Raw genomic sequence first — 24,756 nt, forward strand, 5'->3', positions numbered from 1 at the left:
CGCAGGGGCGCCGCTTCCTCCCTCGCGCTCGCAGGAGAGGAGACGCCTGGCCCTAGGCGCCCCTGCCCGGAGGGCCGGAGACCGTGCTGTGCAGCGTAAATGCGGCCTTGGCCGGGCGGGTTTTGTTCCGCATTGGCTACGGTTCACCTGAGCGCGCCTCTCCCGGAAATGGGCGTCCCGAGCAGGGCGCACCTGGCGCGCATCTTCTCTGGGCTTCTCGCCGTCGGCCGCGGCGAGCCCGCGGGGGTCTAGGGAGTCAGCGCGCGGCGTCTGGGAACGACCCCTTCCGTGGGTCCCGGGCACCCCAGCAGCATCCGAGCGCGGAGGGGAGGGTAGCGGACCGCAGGTAAGGGGCCAGGGGCTCGGGGGTGGGGTGGAGGAGGGAACCACGTTTTACACCCGACCTGTTTGGCACAGTCGTGGAGCCCCCTAACCTGACGGCCGCAGGAAGGGCTCGCCTTTGGAGTAAAGGCTTTGAGGACCTGCCCAAGCCTATCCGCTCACATGTTACAGAACATCTGCAGGTGTAAAGCTCACTCCCGCGTGATTTTCCCAAGCAGCCAAGTGCTCCCAGAGAGGTCTCTGCAAGTAGAACCTGAGAGGGGCCAGTTACCCTGAGAGACTCGCCCCTTGGCCTATGGGAAGTCCAAGGGATTTATCCTCCATTGTGATTTCACAAGCTGGGTCCCTGCTCCCAACCCCCATGTGGCCAGCTGGCCCAGGTCTGCTTCCTTAACTTCTCCAGCCCTGGCCAGTTCTTGGGCACCTGCTGGGATGGGAAAAGGAAGGGTCTCAGAATTGCACCTTAGAAACTTGCCAGAGGGTATGGATTTAAAACCATGGGGGGCCACCCAGGCAGCAGAGAAGGGAGGAGGGCACCTTGCTGCCCTTTCATTGTAGAATCTGTGGCTCTCCCGCTGAGAGGGGCCTTTCCGTGGGGACCCCATGCAATGTGTTTGGTGTCTTGGAACTGAATAATTAGAACCTGTACAATTTTCAAATTATGTAGTCCTTTATTTTAAAAGCAAAATCTCTAGAACCTCTAAGTGTTTTATGCATTGAGGTCTAAAAATTGAAGAGCTCTTTTGCTTCCACTGTGACATTATATTGAGAAATGTGCATTTATTGAGAAAAGAGTCAGAAAAGGGAAGGAAACAGAAAACTCAGAGGTACCACTGCAGTTTGGCAAAGGCCATGGGAGTCAATTTGTAAATGTTGCTCGCTTTCTGCAGCCTGCAGCCATTGCCCTCCTGTGGCTGAAGGGTTACAAAGCTCTAGTGGGTTGTTCTTTGCATGGGATAATCTTCTTTTGTAGAAATCCAGCTCAGAGCCACCTCTTGATGTATAAGAATTTCGCATGTTAGGTCTCCAGGCAAATCCTGAAGGACCAGGGGGATTCCTGCCTTCTGTATACCTACGTGTCTGTCTGAAAACCAGCAATGATGTATTTTTCTTTAAATCTGGTTTTTGTCTATCATCCAGAGTTTAGAGTAGCTATTTGCCCTCCCCCTCAATAGGTTCAGGTTCCTGGAATGAATTATAGTCAAATGCCTATGTTTTTAAACTGAGATCCAGAGAGGGTGGACGACTGCCCGAGGGAGAGTGGGAGAGCCTGCCAGGAACCCTGACTCCTGTTTTTGTTTGTTTGTTTGTTTGTTTCATTTTGTTTGGCTGCATTGGGTCTTTGTTGCTGTGCACAGGCTTTCTCTAGTTGCAGCAAGTGGGGGCTACTCTTTGTTGCAGTGCATGGGCTTCTCATTGCAGTAGCTTCTCTTATTGTGGAGTACCGGCTCTAGGTGCGCGGCCTTCAGTAGTTGCAGCATGTGGGCTCAGTAGTTGTGGCTCGAGGGCTCTAGAGTGCAGGCTGAGTAGTTGGTGTGCATGGGCTTAGTTGCTCTGCGGCACATGGGATCTTCCTGGACCAGGGCTTGAACCTGTGTCCCCTGCATTGGCAGGTGGATTCTTAACCACTGAGCCACCAGGGAAGTCCCATAAGGTATTTTTCCTTCTCTGTCTGCCATCTCGCTTAGCTTAATGCCGTCTAGGTCCATACATGTTGTTGCAAGGTACCATTTTTTCATGGCTGAGTCACATTCCATTGTGTGTGTATGTGTCTATGTATCTATATGAAAACTTCTTTATCCATTCTTCAATCAATGGACGCTTTGGTGGCTTCCATGTCTTGGCTATTGCCAAAAATCTGCCATGAACATAGGGGTGTATGTATCTTTTGGAATTCATGTTTTTATTTCCTTTGGAAAGATACCCCCAACTCTATATTCCTGTATCATATGGTAGTTCTATCTTTAATTTCTTGAGGAACCTCTATACTGTTTTCCATAGTGGCTGTACCAACGAACATTCCCAACAAAATGCAAGAGGGTTCTCCACATCCTCGCCAATACTTGTTATTTGTTGTCTTTCAGATGAAAGGTTTTTTTGTTTGTTTTTTGATGTGAGGTGATAATCTCATTGTTCTTTTGATGTACATTTCCCTGATGATAAGTGATACTGATCATAGTTTAATGTGTCTCTTGGCCATCTATACGTACTCTTTGGAAAAATGTTTGGTCCCAGTTTTAATTGGGTTTTTGGTTTTTGGAGGTTCAGTTGTGTGACTTCGTCCATTTTGGATATGAACGCCTTTTCAGATATATTGTTTGCAAATATTTTCTCAGGTTTAGTAGGCTGCCTTCTCATTTTGTGGTTGGTTTCCTTTGCCATTGAAAACTTTTCAGTTGGATGGAGTCCCATTGGTTTATTCTGCTTTTGTTCCCTTTGCTTAGGGAGATAGATCCAGAAAATATTGCTAAGCTGATGTCAAAGAGTGTACTGCCTATGTTTTCTTCTGGGAGCTTTATATTTTGGATTCAGGTCTTCCATTGAAGTATTTGATTCATTTTGAGGTTGCTTTTGTAGGTGGTATTTGAAAAAACTCCAGTTTGATTCTCGTGCAGGTAGCTGTCCAGCTTTCCCAACATCATTCATTGAAGAGGCTATCTTCTCCCCATTGTCATAGATGAATTGATCATATATGCATGTGTTTATTTCTGGGCTCTCAACTCTGTTCCATGGATCTATGTATATTTCTTTGGTCAGTACCATACTGTCTTGATTATTCTAGATTTGTAGTATAGTTTGAAACCAGGGAGTGTGATATGCCCAAGTTTGTGCTTCTTTCTTAAGATTGTTCCGACTATTCAGATTCTTTTTTGTTTCCTTATACATTTTAGAATTCTTTGTTCTAATTCTCCATAAAATTCCATTGGTATTTTGATGACCCTTCGTCACTGGTGGAAGAGACACCTTAGAGACCCTCAAGGGAAGGTGGGGGGATGAAGGGTCATGAGGTGACTGGAGCAGGGACCCTCCCACACATACATCCCTACATCCCATCTCAGCTGTGAGCACACAAGCATGTGCTGAGTCCTGTGAGCCTCCCAGCAAGTCCCTGAAGGGCCCTGTAGACCCCACCCATTTCCTCCACATCTAGTAGGTGGAAGACCCACTTCTCCTTGCTGTTCCAGAAGTGGTTCTAGAGCTGATCTGGGAGTGGTTCTGGGGTTTTGTAGGCTGAGCTCCTGTTGCTACCCTCCACTTTCCCACCAGAGCATCCTGTTTGCCCTGTTGCCTGAATGCCCCCCCACCAGTTATCTCAGGAAAGAATCAGGGGTTTGTGTAGCAATGTCTGCAGGCAGCTCTACATCTGGACCCACGTTCACATCTTCCATGTAAACACAATGAGAACCTTCCCTGACCTATACCCCCTGCTGACTGCCTCTACATGCCCACCACAGGCCCCGATGCTGGTGTCAGATTGACTGCCCATCCCAGCCTCCTCATCTTGTCAGAGCTGCTAATGGTCCTTGCTCAAAACCCATGAATCCACCTTTAATAGGGCTGTCCTCCAACCCCCACCTTTAGCAGGAGTTTACATAAGCCTTTAAGTTAAGGATCCAGAAATAAGAAATGAAGCTACAAACAAAAAAAACAGATGAAACCAGCTGGGACCAAGATGGCAATGAATCTGACCTCCAACAGACCCTGAGTCTCATCATATGTAGAATTTACTATATTAGCATATTAAGTGACACACTTAGCGGTGGCCATGACTGAACATGAAGGACCAAAAAAGGGTAAAAAGGAAGTGGTACCCCACTATCTTGGAAAAAGTCCTGCCCCTTCTCTGGTAGACAAACGCATCTGCCTCTCCATCATTAGCCTCACTCCTCCTCCCTTCATCTTTACTCTTTAAAATTAAGTCACTCTCTCCAGATGGGCAAGAAGTTTGCCTGTGAACTTAGTTCCTGCTTCTCCATTCTTTGGCCACTGAATAAAGCCCGTGCTGTGTTGGTCTCAAATTTGGTTTTGTTATTCACCTACTTGAACCCAAATGGAGAAAGGAACCCTTCCTCATCCAGGCAGAAAGCCACAGCCAGGCTAGGCCCCGAGCAGGGTCCATACGACTTAACTTGGTAACAGTTTGTAAGAGGATGGTGGTCTCTGCCTGTAGGGTGGGTGGAGGGAACACCTACAGCCACAGCACCGGCTCTGTGGACAGCACAGCCCCTCGTGGGCTTGGACCATGTGCTCTTGTCCCCCCACGCCTGACACTACCTGACACTCATGACACAGTGACACTGGCTGCCAGGCGTCCAGTCAGGAGGGACCCAGAGGCAGCACCTGGAGCCAGATTAGATGTGCCTTTTCACAGGCAGTGGACAGAGTAGATATTAGAACTTTGCTTTGTGTCTAGAAAACAAACTGAGCAGCTAAAAGCTGATCTGTGCTGTGGACTTGAAACTGATGTGCAAGGTGAGAGCTCCCACTGGACACTGGCTCAGAAGCTTCCTCACAGGTGATGACCACACCCGTGCTTCCTGCCCAACCTCTCCAGGCCTCCCTGGTGGGCACAGCTGGACCCACGCTCCACGGGCTCGCTGACCCAGAGCCTGAAGGACCGATACTGGTAGGTCCTTCCCTCTCATTTCCCCTGCGGAATCACCAGGAGCTCCCACCTGTCCCAGGCAGGCTGTCTGCTCTGTCCTAGGGAGCCCTCCATGGTGTCAGGTGGAAGAAACAAGAGGTACCCATGGGGCCTCCCTCACGCAGCACAGCGGCCGGCACCCACCTACTGACCTCATCACTCTGGATGGGCCCAGGTGGGGATTCAGGGGGCCTGCAGCATCTCCTGGTTCTCATCTCATCCCAGCACTGCCCACAGGGAAGTTGCTAAGCAACTTTGTGCTGGCTGCAGAGAGGACACTCATTCACATGCCCCTCCCAGCACATGGGGCTCATGTGGGCAGGCCCCTCCCAGGATATGGAGCTTACCTGGGCAGGCACCCTGGCAGGGCTTGGCACACAGGAACCATGCCCATAGCCCTCCTTGCAGATGACCTCCAGCCCACGTGTTGGTCAGAGCTGACCCTGAGCACCTCAGATCAGGACCTGAACTAAGAAACAGCAGCTCCTGGACAGGCCTGTGACCTCTGTGGCCTCCCTCCACTGGATCTTTCAGAGGTTTCCACTGCACCCAGGATACTGGGCCCCTGTCTCCACCCACCACCCCTCCTCTCCCTAACTCCTAGAGTCCTCTTGTGAGGAGAGGGTCTTCTTGAAATTGTCTCCCACTATGGGCCCGATAAAATGATTGGAAAACAAACCAGATCTGCAGCCTCATGTCTATCCTGACCCACAGGACCCCACACCTGTTCCTTGGACCTGGCCAGTGAAGCAAGGCCCATTTTCTGCAACTATGAGCCCCTAATGGGCAAAGATTGGCTGCTCTGGGCAGCCTGCCCTGGGTAGCCTGCCCTGGCTGGCCAGCTCTCCCCAGGTGTGCGTGGGCTGACGTCTGTATAAACACCCCCTCCAGACAGCAAGACCACCTGCAGTTATACCTGATGCCATACTCACTGCCCCCTCTGCAGCCGCGGGGCGGGGCTGGGCTAGGCTGGTGAGAGGGAGTGAGGGGACACACTTGTGGGTGGCCTGGTCTGAGTGGAGCTCTGCTGGACTTTCCGCAGGAGTTGCCAGGCTGTCACCTGCTAAGGAAGAGGATGTATCGCCCACACCTGCCATTGGAAGTTCTCCCCAGGCAGAGGTAAGCAAGCAAGAAAAAGACAGTGGGGGCCAGGATAGGAGGGGTAACTCAGGTAAGTAAAAGAGAAGCTTTCAGAAGAGCGCCTGAGGCCAGGACCATCCTGCATGGCCTGCAGGAACCAGCTCAGCAAGCCTGCTGTCACTGGGCGTGGCTCCAAGCCCTTTCCTCCAGGCTGTAAGGTCCTTGCACATATTCAGGGGTTTTACCTAGGAAGGTGGATAAGGTTCAGGAGCAGATGGCCTGGGGGGCAGCTAATGTTTACTCAGACGCCTCCTCATGGTCCACCAGCTTTCCAATCAGGACGCTCCTTTGCGGGGGAGCTGCTGGCTGCATGTGACAAAATTCCCTACTTCTGACCAACTTCAGAATTGTTCATCAGTGTAGCAAGAGTCCTGATTGGGTTTTCATCTGTGTAACTGGTGGGTTCTTAATTAGCAATGTGAATGGTGATGTCAAAGGTCCTGAATCAAGATTGAAATACTTACCCCCCACATGTACAGGTATGAAAACCTGGGGAGGCTCAGTGTAGCTGGCACCCTTAGGGTTGGGCTTCTGACCTGACCCCTCAACATTTTGGTGTCCAGCCAGTGCTTTAGGATTTCTGGGGGCCCAATGCTGACTCTAAGGGTTCTGTACTCCAGCCTCTATCTGCCTTTAGTGAGACCACACTTCCAGGATCCTGCAGAGCAAGGTCTGTGTGACTGTCCTGTGGCTTCTGTAACAAAGGGCCACAGGCTGGGTAGTTTAAAACAACAGGAATTCATCCTCCCCCAATCCTGGAGACCAGACATCTTAGAGCAAGGTGTTACAGAACTGAGGTCCCTCCAGAGGCTCCACAATAGGGTTCTTCCTGCCTTTTCCAGCTTCTGGGGGCTCCAGGCATCCCCAGGCTTGTGGCGGCTTCCCTCCCATCTCTGCCTTCATCTTCATGTGGCTCCTCCTCTGTGTCTGTGTCTCTTCTATTTTGTCTCTCATAAGAATTCTGTCAGTTGGATCGAGGGCCACCCTAACCCAAGAGGACCTCACCTTGAGATCCTTAACTATATCTCCAATGACACTTTTCCCAGATATGGTCCTGTTCATGTGTTCTGGGGGGACACATCTTTTGGGGCCACCATTCAACCCATTATCTGTGTATAAAATAACCCTAATTTTAGGAGATTACCAAGGTCCCATATAGATTGGTACAGACAGCAGCTATGTGGGTGGGGTTCTGGGGACAATGAGGACCCGGGAATCACCTGGAAAGGATCAAGGCCTGGCTTCATCAGAGGATGAGCTCTTCCACCACGGGGTCCATGAAAACAGCCACACCCTCCTGTCCGTGGAAAGAGACCTAGTGCCAAGTCCAGAAGTGGTTACTCTGCAAAGCTGGCTCTTCTGGGATTTCATCATCAATAGCATCATGTAACCAATATCTAAGGCCTTGGAGGAGTCACTTTCTGGCATGTGATGACGGCACTGTCACTTTAGGCACAGCAAGCCTAGAATAGAAAAGTTTGAAGGAGGAGAGTTTGGGAGATTGCGAAGCATGGTTGTCAAAGAAGCCAAGCAGGTTTGTCAAGGTTGTCCAGGAAACGTCTCCCTTAAAATGAAAGCAGCGCTGGGGAAGCTGAACTCTAGGGATCTTTTAAAGGGGCTGCTCCGAAGCACCATCCCTTGAGTGGTGGTCTTAGTGTGAGTTGTGGGTTGAGAAAAGTGTGATTAAATTAAGCCTTACTTTCTGTGACAGCTGGGGAGGGGTTTTTAAAGCACCTTGGCTTTCAGCGCAAAGGTCTGTTGCTGGAACAAAGTGTCCCCCTCAAAATAGGCTGCGGCTCAAGGTGTCTCTGTCCCCTTCATGTGAGAGCCCAGGGCAGGTGGGTGTCAGGGCCTGGGCTCTGTCCACCTTGTTTCTCCTCCCTGCTTCTGGGTGGAGGGCTCCAACCAGCAGGGTGGGGTGACCACATGGGCACCATGCCCTCTGTCCTAGGATGCAGACTGGCCAAGACCCTCACCACCTCCACCACTTCCCCTTGGTAACACAAGACACTGTCCCCCAACTGCAAGGGGTGGGAAGGCTGGGAGGTGCAGGGTAGCTGTGAGCAGGAAAAAGGGAAATGGGTTCCTATGGGCAGCTGGGCGGCTCTGCTGTGAGGGTCTCCTGGATGCTCTCTGGGTCCTGTGAAGATTTGATGCTTTGGTTCTGGAAATCCTATAGGAGGTGGTTCACAGCAGGTGAAGCTCATGCTCTCAGTGGAGGTGGTGAAGCCAAAGGTCTGAAGTTCAGACTGAAGGTGCAGATGGAGGTGTGGATATAGGACAAAACCATCTTGTGTGAATGTAGTTCAGGCACGTCTAATGTGAATGCACTCATGTTATGCCTAAAATCTTCTATATTGTTCCTCCCCTCAGGGACCTCATCCTCAGTTCCTGAGGTTCCTGTAACTCTCATACGGGGGAATGGAGAGTGGGCTCCGTCCAGTCTGAGTCCTGATTTAGCCTGTGTATGAGTCTGCTCGGGGCGGCCGTAACAAATACCACACACCAGGCAGCTTAAACAATAGACATCTCCTAGTTCTGGATGCTGTCTGAGATCAAGGTGTTTGCAGGCTGGTTTCTCCTGAGGCTTCCCTCTTTGGCATGTAGACAGCCACCTTCTCCCCGTGTCCTCACATGGTCTCCCCCTCTGCCTGTCTGTGTCCTACTCTCTTCTTGTAGGACATCAGTCCTATTAGATTAGGATCCACGCTAGTGACCTCATGTTTACCTTGATTGCCTCTTTAAAAATTCCATCTCCAAATACAGCCACATCCTGGGGTCCTGGGGGTTAGGGATTCCACATGTGAATTTGGGGAGACACAACTGAGCCCACACCATCCTGCTTAGGAACTAACCTGTGCCTTGGTCCCTCCTTCCCTCAGGTCACACGAGGGAGAGGCCACTCTGCAGAGTTTGTGTCCCAGCTGGGGAACCCTTCTCTGCTCTCTTTGATCAGCCAGCAGCAGTGCCAGCCCCATCCTAAGGTGAGAGTTCTGGGGGTTGGTGCCATGTCGCCTGGCCTGCTGAGGGGCTCAGAGTCAGGGGACGCAGGAGGCGGCAGCCTAGTGGGATGCCGGGGACTCTCAGGGCCTTGGCAGCTGTCTTTCCCAGCAGATACCTGAGCGAAAGTGGGGAAACGCTTGGGGGATTACAGGCGGGAGAGAGTCACAGTCTTGTTGCTGCTTCAGAAGGACCGTGTTGGGGTGGGATGTGAGGTGGGGAGCTGTGTCAGGGCCTGATGGAGGAAACAGGCACAAGATCAGGCTTAGGCCAGGGCGATGGCTGTGGAGGGGAATTAATGTGGGGACTGGCCATGGGCTCTGGAGGAGGAACTGACAATCACTGGGGCACAAGGAAGTGGGAGACTGGGAGGCTCAGTAGTTATGGCACATGGCTTTGTTGCTCCGTGGCATGTGGGATCTTCCTGGGCCAGCGATCCAACTCGTGTCCTGTGCATTGGCAGGTGGATTCTTTTTTTTTTAAGATTTATTTATTTACTTATTTATTTATTTTTGGCTGTGTTGGGTCTTTGTTGCTCTGCATGGGCTTTCTCTAGTTGCGGTGGCTTCTCTTGTTGCAGAGCATGGGGCTCTAGGTACTCAGGCTTCAGGAGTTGCATCACGCAGGCTCAGTAGTTGTGGCCCATGGGCTTAGTTGCTCTGCGGCATGTGGCATCTTCCTGGACCAGGGATTGAACCCATGTCCCCTGCATTGGCAGGCAGATTCTTAATCACTGTGCCGCCAGGGAAGTCCTGGTATCAATTTTTAGATTCTACCAATGAGTGATATCATATGATATTTGCCTTTTATTTCTGACTTACTTCACTTAGTATGATTACAATTAGGTTCATCTATGCTGCTGCAATTGGCATTGTTTGATTCTATTTCATGGCTAAGTAATATTCCATTGCATGGCCAGGTACCACTTCTTCTTTATCCATTAATCTGTCCTTGGACATTTTCGTTGCTTCCAAGTCTTAGCTGCTTTAACTAGTGCTGTAGTGCAGGTTTGGGGGCATGCTTCTTTTCGAATTCTGTGTTTCTCCAGATATACTCTTAGGACTGAGATGGCTGAATCATATGTAGCTCTATTTTTACCTTCTAAATACACTTCATACTGTTCTCTATAGTGGCTCTTACCATTTACATCCCACCGAAACATAGGAGGGTCCCCTTTTCTCCAATCTCACTCTGTCATTTATTGTTTGTAGCCGTTTTGTTGATGGCCATTCTGACTGCTGCAGGGTGATCCATTGCTGTAATTTTAATTTGCATGTCTCAGTAATTCGAGATCCTGAGCATCATTTCATGTGCTTTTCTTTTTTAAGAGTGTGAGTAGTATTTCCATTGATAGTGTCTGCATGAAAGTCTGCCCTTTTAAAATTTTTTCTTAGGATACTTAACACCAGAAATTTTCTGAGGGCTAGTACCTTTTACAGCTCAGCAGCCCTTGTGCATATTAAGTCCCCATAAGCAATAGTTTTAAAGTTGCTGTTGCGATAAACAGCCACAAGTCGGCAGGATTTGTCCAAAGCCCAATTTGGGTTGCTCTGGCAACCAGAGCTTTAGTGGAAGTGGTGTTTTGGGGTTGTAAATTAGGGTGGAATGTGCCAGAACAAACACACAAAAGCTTGTGTCTCATCACTTCTTGGTATGTTTTTTTTTAATTTAATTTTTATTTTTTCTTGAAGCAACAGTGATATACAATGTTGTGTTGTAGGTGTAGAGAATCTTTTTCATTTATACACACACACACACACACACACACACACATATATATATATTCATCTTTGGACTCTTCTCTTTTATAGGTTATTACAGAGTGTTGAGAAGACTTCCCTTGCTATACAGTAGGTATAGCAAGTCTTTTATATGTATTAGTGTGTATTTGTTAATCCCAATCTCCTAATTCATATCTTCCTGTACTCTGTAGTTGATGTTACTATTTACATGCCACTAGCAGCATAGGAAAGTCCCCTTTTCTCCACCCCCACTATACACTCTACATGTTTGTAGATATTTTATAATGGCCATTTTGACTGCTGCAAGGTCATTGTAGTTTTGATTTCCATGTCTCTAATAATTCCTATATTGAGCGCCTTTTCATGTGTTTTTTTTAAATAGCGTGAGTAGTATTTACTTGTTGATTGTGTCATCGTGAAAGTCTTCCCTTCTTTGAATTTTTTTTTTTTTTTGATTACTTACCTGTGGAATTTTTTTGAGGGCTGGTATCCTTTATAGCCCAGCAGTCCTTGTGAATATTGAGTCCACATAAGCAATAGTTTCAAAGTTGCTATTTTGGGAAAGGGCCACAAGGTAGCAGGATTTGCCTGAAGCCCAATTTGGGTTACTCCAGCAATCAGAACCTTAGTGCATGTTGTGTTTTGAGTTGTAAATTAGAGTGGAAGGTGCCAAAACAAACACCCAAATCTTGTGTCTCATCACTTCTTGTCTCTTTTTTTTTTAATTCAATTTTTATTTTTTCTTGGATTCTTTCCCATGGAAGGTTTTACAGAGTGTTGAGTAGACCTCCCTTGGTATACCTCAGTCCTTGTTGATTATCTATATTACATGTACTAGTCTGTATTTGTTAATCCCAACTTTCTACTTTATCCCTTCCCCACATCTTTCCCCTTTGGTAATCAGAAGATTGCTTTTGAAGCTGTGACACCTTTTTCTGTTTTGTCAATCAGTTCATTGGTGTGAATTGTTAGAGTCCATATATAAATGATGCCATGTGATACTTGTCTTTCTGATTCTGACTTACATCACTCAGTACGATTATCTCTAGGTTTATCTATGTTCTTGCAAATGGCATTATTACATTCTTTTTCATGCCTAAGTAATATTCTATTGTGTATACAGATCACTTCCTCCTCATCCATTCATCTCTTAATGGACATGTTGGTTGCTTCCAGGTCTAGGCTATTGTAAGTGGTGCTGCAATGCATGTTTGGGTACAGGTTTGTTTTCGAATGCTGGTTTTCTCTGGATATTCTCTTAGGCGTGGGACTGCTGGATCATATGGTAGCTCTATTTTTAATTTTTTTCTGGTACCTCCCTACTGTTCTCTATAGTGGCTGTGACCATTTCCATCCCACCAGCAGGATGGGAGGGTTCCCTTTTCTCCATGCCCTCTCCACCATTTATTCTTTGTAGACTTTTGATGATGGATATTCAGGCTGTGGTGAGGTGATAACTCGTTGTAGTGTGGATTTGCATGTCTCTAATAATTCAAGATGTTTAGCACCTTTTCATGTGCTTTTTTTTTTAAACACAGTGAGGGAAATTTACTTGTTGAAATTGGCTTCTTGAAAGTCTACCAGGTGTTGAGCTTTTATATTTCATTAGCTACTTCAGGATATTTTCTGAGGGCAGGTGTCATTTAGAGCCCTGCAGTCCTTGTGAATATTAAGTTCCCATCAGGATTGGTTTTGAAGTTGCTGTTTCAGGAAACATCCACAACATGGCAGGATTTCTTCATGCCCAAATCTGGTTACTATGGAAACCAGAGCCTTCCAGGAAGTGGTGTTGCTGGGTTGTTAGAGTGGACTTTGCCAGCACAAACACCCAAAAGCTTGAGTCTCCATACTTCTTTTTTTTTTAATTTGGTTTTTATTGCTTGATTGGAGGAAAGTTGATTTAAAATGTTGTTTGTTGTAGGTGTGCAGAATCTTTTACAGTTATACATATACATATATCTTTTCATCTTTGGATTCTTTTCTTATATAGGTTATGACACAGTGTTAAGTATACCTCCCTTGCTATACAGTTGGTCCTTGTTGATTCCCTATTATACATGCATTAGTCTGTATTTGTTAATCCCAAACTGATACTTTATACTTGCCTCCAACAGCTCCCTTTTGTTAATCATAACTTTGTTTAATTTTATAAATCTTTCTCTTTTGTGAATTGGCTCATTGGTGTCAATTTTTAGAATCCACCAACAAGTGATGTCATATGATATTTGTCTTCCTTTCTGTGACATACATCACTTAGAATGATTACAACTGGGTCCATCTCTGTTCCTGCAATTGGCATTATTTCTTTCATTTTCATGGCTAGGTAATAGGCCACGGTGGATAGGTAGCACTTCTTCTTTATGCTTTCATCTGTCCTTGGACATTTTGATTGCTTCCAGGTCTTGGCTGTTGCAGTGGGTGCTGTAGTGCACGCTGGCTTGAATGTTTCTTTTCGAAGTCTTGTTATCCCAGGATATACTCAAAGGAGTGGGACTGCTGGGTCATACAGTAGCTTTATTTTTATGTTTAAAAAGGTACTTGCATACCATTCTCAATAGGGCTGTCACCTATGACATCCCACTAGCAACATAGGAGGGTCCTCTTTGCTCCACGCACACTCTAGCATTTATTGTTTATACACATTTTTATAATGGCCATTTTGACTCCAAGGAGGGGATCCTTCGTCATGGTTTGATGTGCATGTCTCTAAAATTTCCCGATAGTAAGCATCTTTTCATGTGGTTTTTATTCTTAAATAGTGTGAGTAGTATTTACCTGTTGATGGGGTATTCATGAAAGACTTCCCTTCTTTCAGTAATTTTTCCATTACTTACCCCTGGAATTTTTTGAGGGCATGTATCATGTACAGCCCAGCCGTCCTCAGGGATATTAAATGTCCCTCAGCAATAGTTTTGAGGTTGCAGTATCTAAAAATGGCCACAAGAGGCAATATTTCTCCATGATCTACACTTGTTACTAAGGTAAGCAGAGCCGTAGGGGAGGTCCTTTTCCCTGATTGTAAATTAGAGTGGAAGGTGTTTGAAGAGGCGGTGAAAGTTGTCTCATTACTTTTGTAGTTTTTAAAAAATGTAATGTTTATTTTTTTATTGGATCTCAGTTGATTTACAACATTGTCGTTGTAGGTGTACAAAATCACATTGAATTATACACATAGAAGTATGTAGTTATCCTCCCTTTCTTTTCACAAAAAGGTTATTATAGAGTGTTTCCTACACCTACCTTGCTGTAGAGTAGGTCCTGGTTGACTAAATTTTCTATGTATTCATGTGTATCAGTTAATCCGATCCTAATTTATCCATTTCGCCCACCTTTCCACTTTGGTAACCATAAGTGTATTTTATAAATCTTTGCATCTGTTTCACTTTCTAAACTAGTTCGTTGGTATAAGTCTCTCCATTCTGCTATGTGACATCATATGATATTTGCCTGTCTCTTTCTGATTTACGTCACTTACTATGATTATCTCTAGGGCCACAGGTTACTGCAAATGTCATTATGTCATTCTTTTTCATGGCTGAGTCATATTTCAATATGTACATGCATCACTTCTGTATCCATTCCTCTGTTGATGGACAGTTTGCCTCCATGTCCTAGCTATCGTGAGTCGTGGTGCAGTGCACGCTCGGGTGCATGAGTCTTTTAGCATTCTGGTTCTCAATCCATATGCTGTTAGGAATGGGATTGCCGGATCAAATAGTAGCACTATGTTTACTCTTAAAGGCATTTCCATGCTGTTGTCTACACTGGCTATTACCAATTCCATTCCACCATCACCAGAAACGTATCCCATTCACTTCAGCTCCACTCTAGCATTTATTCTCTGAGGCTTTTGGATAATGGCCATGTGGAGTGGTGGGAGATAATACATTGTTGTAGTTTTGAAGTGCCTGTCTTTAGTAATTCGCCATAGTGCATGTTTTCCTGTACTTTTTTTTCTTTCTTACACTGTGCATATAATTTACCTGTTGAAATTGTGTTGTTGGAATTAAGGCCCCATTTTTCTTTATTTTTGATTACTTACCACTGGTAATCATATCTGGGCATATATCATATACAGCCCAGCAGTCCTCGGGAATATTAAGTGCCTCTAAACAATAGTTTTCAGGTTGCTGTATCAAAAATGGCCACAAGGCAGCAGGATTTCTTCATGTTCTACACTAGTTATAAAGGAAACCAGAGCCTTAGGGGAAGTCGAGTTCCCTGCTTGTTAATGAGAGTGGAGTGTGTTTGAAGGAGGCAGCAAAACTTGTGTCTCATCACATTTGTAGTTTTTAAAAAATGTTTATTTTTTGTTGGAGCACAGATTTCCAAAGTTGTCTCTGTTATAAGGGTACAGAATATCATTCAGTTATGCACAGAGAGGTATGTAGGTATCCTCCCTTTGTTGTCACATATAGGTTAATTTAGAGAGTTTTATACAGTTCTCTTGCTGTAGAGTAGATCTGCTTGACTAATTATTATCTAGACATTCCTGTGGATATATTAATCTGAACCTAATTTATCCGTCCACCCTCCTTTCCCCTTTAATAACCATAAGTGTGTTTACAAGTCTGTGCGTCTGTTGCACTTGTCCAAACTACCTCATTGTGTCATTTTCTCCATTCTGTGGTGAGTTCTATGACATGGTATTTGTCTCTTCTGAATTAGATCACCTAGTATGATTATGTCTACGGCCATAGGTTACTGCAAATGTCATTATACCATTTTTTTTCATGGCTGAGTCATATTTCAGTGTGTACATACATCACTCCTGTACCCATTTCTCTGTTGATGGACAGTTTGTTTGCCTCCTTGTCCTAACTATTGAGTCCTAGTGCAGTGCACACTCAGTTGCATGTGTCATTTGGTATTCTGGTTCTCAACGCATATACTCTGAGGAGTGGCTGCCAGATTATATGGTATCACCATTTGCCTTGTAGGCAGTTTCGTACTGTTCTCTATACTGGCTGTAACCATTTCTATCCCACCGGCACCAGAAAACTCTCCCCTTCACCTCATATCCACTCTAGCATTTACTTTATGAGGCTTTTGGATAGTGGCCATTTGGAGTGGTGGGAGATGAAACTATATTATAGTTCTGAGGTGCCTGTTTTTAGTAATTCACCATAGAGCACATGTTTTCATGTGCTTTTGTTTTCTTTCTTAGACTGTGCATGTAATTTACCTGTTGAAATTGTGTTTTTGAAAATCTGGCCCTGTTTTTCTTTACTTTTGGTTACTTACTGTGGATAAACTTTTCTGGGCATGTATCATTTACAGCCCAGCCATCCTTGGAAATATTATTGCCCCTAAGCAATTGTTTTCAGGTTGAAGTATCTAAAAGCAGCCAGAAGGCGGCAGGAGTTTTTTCATGCCCTACACTTGTTACTAAGGTAACTACAGCCTTATGGGAAGTCGTTTTTCCCGATTGTAAATTTGAGTGTAATGTGTTTGCAAAAGGCAGCAAAAGTTGTGTCTCTTTACATTTGTAGTTTTTTAAAAATGTACTGTTTATTTTTGTTGGAGTAAAGTTGATTTCCAAAGTTGTCTGTGTTGTCAGTGTACAGAATGTCATTCACTTATACCCATAGAGTTATGTAGGTATCCTCCCTTTGTTTTCACATATAGGTTATTATAGAGTATTTTCTACAATTCTCTTGCTATACAGGATGTCTAATTGACTAATTATTTTCTAGGTATTCAGGTGGAAATCTCTCTGAACCTAATTTATCCTTCCACCTACCGTTCCCTTTTGATAACTATAAGTGTGTTTACTAAGTCTGTGCATCTGTTGCACTTGTCTAAATTAGCTCATTGGTATCAGTTTCTCCATTCTGCTGTGAGTTATAGGACATATTTCTCTGTCTCTTTCTGACTTAGGTCACTTAGTATTATTATGTCTAGGACCATAGGTTACTGAAACTGTCATATGTCATTCTTTTGCAAGGCTGAGTCATATTTCAGTGTGTACATGCATCACTTTTGTATTCATTCATCTGTCGAAGGACAGTTTGTTTGCCTCCCTGTCCTGGCTATTGTGAGGCCTGGTGCAGTGTGTGCTCGGGTGCATGAGTCTTTTGTCATTCTGGTTCTCAATCCATATACTGTTAGCTATATGATTACCAGATCACATGGTAGCTCTATTTCCATACTGTTGTCTATGCATGGTGTTACCATTTCCATTCCACCAGCACCAGAAAAGTGTCCCCTTCACTTCAGCTCCACTCTAGCATTTATTTTCTATGGCTTCTGGATAACAGCCATTTGGAGTGGTGGGAGATGTTACTTAGCTGTAGTTTCGAGGTGCCTGTCTTTAGTAATTCACTGTAGTGCTCATGTTTTTGTGTGCTTTTGTTTTTTCTTTCTTAGAGTGTGCATATAATTTACCTGTTGAAGTTGTGTTGTTGAAATTTGGCCTCATTTTTCTTTTTTTGATTACTTACTGCTGGTAGTCTTTTCTGTACATGTACCATTTACAGCCCAGCTGTCTTTGAGAATATTAAGTGCCCCTCAGCAACAGTTTTAAGGTTGCTGTAGCTAAAAATGGCCACAAGGTTTCTTCATGCCCTACACGTGTTACTAAGGTAACCAGAGCCTTAGAGAAAGTTTTGTTCCCTGGTATATATTTGAAAAGGGTAGCAAAAACTATGTCTCATTACATTCCTAGTATTTTTTTTAAATGTAATGTCTATTTTTATTGGAAGATCGTTGATATCAAAAGTTGTCTCTGTTGTAGGTGTACAGAACTTTGTTATACACATAGAGGTATCCACAAGGGTGAGTCGGCAATAATCTGCACTCGGGTTATATTAAAACTTCTATAAATTCTACAGCGAGAATCTGAATAAATTTTAACTCACCCTCATAGGTATCCTCCCCTTGCTGTCACAGAGGTTATTATAGAGTGTTTTCTACACTTCCCTTGAGTAAGGGTAGTTGACTAATTATTTTCTAGGTATTTGTGTGGATATCTTATCCGAACTTAATTTATCCCTCCCACCCACATTTCCCCTTGAATAACTATAAGTGTTTCTATGTCTGTGTGTCTGTTTCACTTTTCTAAACTACCTCATTGGTATCATTTTCTCCATTCTGCTTTAAGTTATCTCACATGATATTTGTTTGTCTCTGTCTCAGGTCTCTTATTTGATTATCTCTAGGGCCATAGGTTACTCCCAGTGTCATTATGTCATTCTTTTTCATGGCTGAGTCATATTTCAATATGGACATAGCTCACTTCTGTATCCATTCCTCTATTGATGGATAGTTTGTTTGCCTCTATGTCCTGGCTATTGTGAGGCCTGGTGCAGTGCACGCTCGGGTGCATGAGTCTTGGCATTGTGGTGCTCAATGCATATACTATTAGGATTGGGATTGCTGGGTCATATGGTAAGCTCTATGTTTACTTCTAAAGGCATTTCCATACTGTTCTCTATACTGGCTGTTACCATTTCTATTCCACTGGCACCAGAAAAGTGTCTCCTTCACTTCAGCTCCACTCTAGCATTTATTTTCTGTGGCTTCTGGATAATGGCCATTTGGAACGGTGGGAGATATTACTTAGTTGTAGTTTCAAGGTGCCTGTCTTTAGTAATTCACTGTAGCGCAGATGATTTTTTTCTTTCTTAGAGTGTGCATATAATTTACCTGTTGAAAGTTTGTTCTTGATACGCTGACCTGTTTTTCGTCATTTAGGATTACTTACCCCCAGAAATTTTTTGAGTACATGTGTCGTTTACAGCCCAGCCATCCTCTGCAATAGTTAGTTCCCCTCAGCAAGAGTTTTCTGGTTGCTGTATGCAAAAACGTCCACAAGGTGGCAGGATTTCTCCATGTGCTACACTTGTTACTATGGTAAGCAGATCCTAAGAGTTAGTCCTTTTTTCTGATTGTAAATTAGTGTGGAATGTGTTTGAAGGAGGCAGCAAAAGTTGTGTCTGGTTAAATTTGTAGTTTTTTTAAATGTAACGTTTATTTTTTGTTGGAGCACAGATGATTTACCACATTGTCTTTGTTGTAGGTTTACAGAATCTCGTTCAGTTATACACATAGAGGTATGTAGGTATCCTCTATTTCTAAGTCTGTGAGACTTTCACTTTTCTAAACTAGCTCACTGGTATCATTTTCTCATTTTGCTGTAAGGTATATCACATGATATTTGTCTCTTTCTGACTTAGGTCACTTTGTATGATTATCTCTAGTGCCATAGTTTACTGCAAATATCATCATGTCATTCTTTCTCATGGCTGAGTCGTATTTCAGTGTGTACATGTATCACTTCAGTAGGCATTCATTTGTCAATGGACCGTTTGCTTCCATGTGCTGTCTATTGTGAGTGTTTGTGCAGTGCACACTTCGGTGCATGTGTCTTCTGGCACTCTGTTTCTCAACTCATATACTCTGAGGAGTGGCATTGATGGATTGTATGGTATCTCTAAGAGCCACTAATGAGAACTATGGAGGTACCTTTGAAAGATAAAAATTGAGCTTCCATAGGATCTGGCAGATCCACTACTGGGCCTATTACCTGAGAAGACCAGAATCAAAAAAACACAGGCACCCAAACGTCCAAGGCTGCAAGATTCACAGTAGCCAAGACATGGAGCTACCAAATGTCCATCAGTGGATGAATGGACAAAGCGAAGTCATACACACACACAATGGAATAGTAGCCACTGAAAAGTATATAACAATGCTGTTTGCAGCACCTTAGAAGAGTCTAGAGATAGTCATGCTGCTCAAAGTAAGTCAGAAAGAGAAGGAAAAATATCCTATGATATTATTTAAAGGTGCTTTCTACAAACTGATACCAGTGAACATATTTAAAAAGAGAAAGGCACTCACAGACTTAGAAAGCATACTTATGGTTAACCAGATGAAAGTTAGAACAATGGATGAGGATATTGTGGTTAACACACAAATACTAATACAAGTAAAATATATAACTCCAAAGACCTATTGAATACCAAGGGGGATCTACTTCAAACTCTGTAATAATCTACATGGGAACAGGACCCAAAGATGAATAGATATCTGTATAGGTATAAATGAAACAAAACACTGTATTCAAATTTATTTCGAGAAAAAATAAAAATTACATGAAAAAACAAAGAAGAAATAATGAGACAGAAGCTTTGGGGAGTATTTCCTGGCACATCCGACTCTAATTTACAAGCTAGGAACCCGAATTCCAAGAAGGCTCGGTTGCCCTAATAACCAAAGTAGGGAATGTAGAAATCCTGCCTCCTTGTGGCCATTTCCCCCATCGGCAGCTTGAAACAGAGCTCACGAACACTTAATATTCACCAGGACTGCATCTGTGTAAATACCATCTGCTCTTCTAAAGTATCTTGGGGTCGAGAATTGCCAAAAAAAAATTCAAACACAGCTCAAAAAGTCAATTTCAAGAAGTAAATTTGACTCACAATGTTTTGTGTTTTGTTTTTTTTTTTAGAGAAGACAGAAAAATGCCAATCACCAATTACTTAGAGACATGTAAATCACAAGTACAAAAAGTATCTACTCACAGCTGTCACAGTAGCCATCAGCAAAAAATCTACAAACAGGAAGTGCTGAAGGGGTTGTGCAGACATCCATTCCTCCTGTGTTGTTAGAGAAATGAAAACTGATAACAGCCACTAACGAGCACAGAATGGAGGTGCATTTAAAGGGTAAAAACTGAGCTACTATAGAATCCGGCAGACCAACTACTGGGCCTATATAACATGAGAAGACCAAAATCAGAAAAACACAGACTCCCAAACGTCCACAGCCACAAGATTCACAATAGCCAAGACATGGAAGCTAGTAAAATGTCCATCAACAGATGAATGGACAAAGCAGAAGTTGTACACATACACAGTGGAATATTAGCCACGGACAAGAATAAAACAATGCCATTTGCAGCACCTTAGAGGAGTCTACAGATAATCATGCTATGCAAAGTAAGTCAGAAAGAGAAAGACAAATATCCTATGATATCACTTAAAAGTGTTGTCTACAAACTGATACCAATAAACATATTTAAAAAGAGAAAGGCACTCACAGACTTAGAAAACAAACTTATAGAAAATCAAAAGGAAAGGTGGGACAATGGATAAATGAGGATATTGGGGTTAACACACATATACTAATACATATAAAATATACAGTTCCAAAGATCTACTGAATACCAAGGGAGGTCTACTCAACCCTCTGTAATAACCTACATGGGAACAGGACCCAAAGATGAATAGATATCTGTATATGTATAAATGAAACAGATTCTGTACACCTAGAACATACACAACATTGTATTCAAGTTTATTCCGGAAAAGAATAAAAATTAAAAACAAAACAAAACAAGAAATAATGAGACATAAGCTTTTGGGAGTATTTCTTGCCACATTTCACTCTAATTTATAGGCTAGGAACAGGAATTCCAAGAAGGCTCTGTTACCCTAGTAACCAAGAGTGGAGAATGTAGAATCCTGCCACCTTGTGGCTATTCCCCGCAATGGAAGCTTTAAACCCAGGGCTTAATGGTCTCTTAATATTGATGAGAACCGCAGGGCTGTACATGACAACTGCCCTCAAAAAAATGTCCTGGGATTGGGATTTGACATAAATTTAAAAGCACAGTAAACGTTCATGAAGACACTTTCAAGAGGTAAACTTTACTCATAATTTTCTTTAAAAAAAGACATAGAAAAATGCTCCAAAACACCATTTACTAGAGGCATACAAATCTAAATTACAAAAAGGTATTACTTCACACCTATCAGAATGGCCATCAGCAGAAATCCACAAACAGGAAATGCTGAAGGGGTTGTGCAAAAATGTGAACCCTCTGTCCTGTTAAAAGGATGAAAACTGGTAATAGCCAATAATGAGCACAGAATGGAGGTGCCTGTAAAAGGGAAAAACTGAGCTACCATAGGATCTGGCAGAACCGCTACTGGGCCTATAATGGGAGAAGAATAAAAAAAATACAGGCACCCAAAAGTCCACAGTGGCAAGATTTACAATAGCCAAACATGGAAGCTACCAAAATGTCCATCAACAGATGAATGGACAAAGCAGAAGTCGAACACATACACAATGGGATATTAGCCACAGAAAAGAACAAAACAAGGCTGTTTGTAGCACCTTAGATGAGTCTAGAGATAATTATATTAACTGTAGTAAGTCAGAAAGAGATAAATATCCTATGATATCATTTATAGGTGTTATCTACAACCTGATACTAATGAACATATTTAAAAGAAGATAGACACAGAGTTAGAAAACAGACTTATGGTTAACTAAAAGGAAAGGTGGGATGAATGGATAAATTAAGATATTGGGGTAACATACATATACTAAGACATATAAAATATCCAATTCCAAAGACCTATCAAATTCCAAGGGGGGATCTACTCCAAACTCTGTAATAACCTACATGGGAACACGACCCGAAGATGAATAGTTATCTGTATATGTATAAATGAAACAGATTCTGTACACCCAGAACAAACACAACATTGTATTCAAGTTTATTCCTAGAAAAAAATTAAAATTACATGAAAAAAACAAACAAGAAATAATGAGACAGAAGCTTTGGGCATATTCGACTCTAATTTACAAGCTAGGAATAAGAATTCCAAGAAGGCTCTGTTGCCATAGTAACCAGAGGAGGCAATATGGAAATCCTGCGGCCTTCTTGCCATTTTTCGCTATGGCAGCTTTACACCCAGGAGTTATGGTTACTTAATATTCAGAAGGACCTCAGGGCAGACATGACACCTGCCCCCAAAAAAATGTCCTGGGGTTGGTCATCTACATAAAAATTTAAAACACAGCAAACGTTCATGAAGACAATTTCAAGATGCAAATTTTACTCTTTTTTTTTTTTTTAAAAGGACATGGAAAAATGCTCAACATCACAAATTAGTAGAGACATGCAAATCTAAATTAGAAAACCTTATTACCTCACACCTGTCAGAATGGCCATCAATAAAAGTCTACAAACAGGAAATGCTGAAGGGGTTGTGCAACAATGTGTACCCTCTGTCCTGTTAAAAGGATGAAAACTAACAGCCACTAATGAGCACAGAATGCAGGTGCCTGTAAAAGGTAAAAACTGAGTTACCATAGGATCTAGCAGACCCAGTACTGGACCTATAATCCGAGAAGACCAGAATCAAAAAATTACAGGTGCCCAAATGTCTACGGGGGCAAGATTCACAATAGCCAAGAGATGGAAGCTACTAAAACGTCCATCAACAGATGAATCGACAAAGCAGAAGTCGAACACATACACAATGGAATATTAGCCATGAAAAAGAATGAAACAAGGCCATTTGTAGCACCTTAGATGAGTCTAGAGATAATTATATTAACTGTAGTAAGTCAGAAAGACAAATATCCTATGATATCATTTATAGGTATTATCTAAAATTGATTCCAATAAACATATTTCAACAGAGAAAAACACTCAGAGACTTAGAAAACAAACTTATGGCTAAGCAAATGTAAAGGTAGGAGGAATGAATAAGTTAGCATATTGGGGTTAACATACATATATTAATACATATGAAATATCTATATCAACAAAAACCTACCGTATACCAAAGGAGTTCTACTCAACACTCTGGGATAACGTACCTGGGAACAGAATCTCAAGACGAATAGATACCTGTATATGTACAATTCTGTACACCTAGGGAAAAGACAACACTGTTATCGAATTTACTCCAATAAAAAATAAAAATTAAAAAACAAGAAGTAAAGAGAGAAGCTTTCCTGGCACATTCCACTCTAATTTACAACCTAGGAACATGACTTCCAGGAAGACTCTGTTGCCCTAGTAACCAGAATTGGGAATGTAGGAATTCTACCACCTTTTGGCTGTTTCCTGCAATAGCAGCTTTCAACCAGGGTTAATGGTCACTTAATATTTAGGAGGACTTCAGGGCTGTACATGACAACGGCCCTCAAAAATGTCCTGGGGTCGGTATTCAACAAGAAATTCAAAACAGAGCAAACTTTAAGAAAACAATTTCGAGAGCTAAATTTTACTAACTTTTTTTTTTTTTAAAAAGGACATTGAGAAAATGCTCAACATCCTCAATTACTAGAGACATGGAAACCTAAACTACAAAAAGGTATCACTTCACACATGTCAGAATGGCTATCAACAAAAAGTCTACAAAGCGTAAATGCTGAAGGGGTTGTGCAGAAATGAATACCCTCTATGCTTTTGGAGAGTTAAAAACTGTTACTAGCCAGTAATGAGCACAGAATGGAGGTACCTTTTAAAGGTAAAAATTGAGCTACCATATGATCCAGCTGACTCACTACTGGGCCTAAAACCCAAGGAGACCATAACTGAAAAGAGACAGTCACCGAAACGTCCACTGCAGCAGTATCTACAATAGCCAAGACATGGAAGCTACCAAAATGTCCATCCACACATGAATGGACAAAGCAGAAGTCGGACACATACACAATGGAATATTAGCCACTAAAAAGAATAAAACAATGCCATTTGTAGCTCCATAGATGAGCCTAGAGATAATCACACTACGTGAATCATGTCAGAAAGAGAAAGACAATTGTATCATTTATAGGTGTTATCTAAAAATTGATACCAATGAACACATTTTAAAAGAGAAAGACACTCACAGACTTAGAAAACAAACTTATGGTTAACCAAAAAGAAAGGTGGGAAGAATGAAGAAATGAGCAGATCGGGGTTAACATACACACACTAATACATATAAAATATATATATATCACCAAAGACCTACCGTATTCCAAGGCAGGGGTCTACTCAACACTCTGCAATAACCCACATGGCAACAAGACCCGAAGATGAACAGATATCTGTATATGTATAAGTGACACAGATTCTGTACACCCAGAACA

General features: G+C 43.1%; 1 long non-coding RNA gene across 1 annotated transcript in view; it reads left to right on the forward strand.

Moving 5' to 3' along the window:
- Positions 1–85: 85 nt before the first annotated feature.
- LOC130856379 (uncharacterized) overlaps positions 86–24,756 on the forward strand; it is a 53,113-nt gene continuing 28,442 nt past the window's right edge. The window contains exons 1-4 of the long non-coding RNA XR_009054564.1: positions 86–346; positions 4,757–4,969; positions 6,030–6,106; positions 9,010–9,111. This is a non-coding gene — a long non-coding RNA (uncharacterized LOC130856379). The remainder of the gene's footprint in view (positions 347–4,756; positions 4,970–6,029; positions 6,107–9,009; positions 9,112–24,756) is intronic.

Source organism: Hippopotamus amphibius, chromosome 7 (assembly GCF_030028045.1).
Source record: "Hippopotamus amphibius kiboko isolate mHipAmp2 chromosome 7, mHipAmp2.hap2, whole genome shotgun sequence".
Classification (NCBI taxonomy): Eukaryota; Metazoa; Chordata; class Mammalia; order Artiodactyla; family Hippopotamidae; genus Hippopotamus; species Hippopotamus amphibius.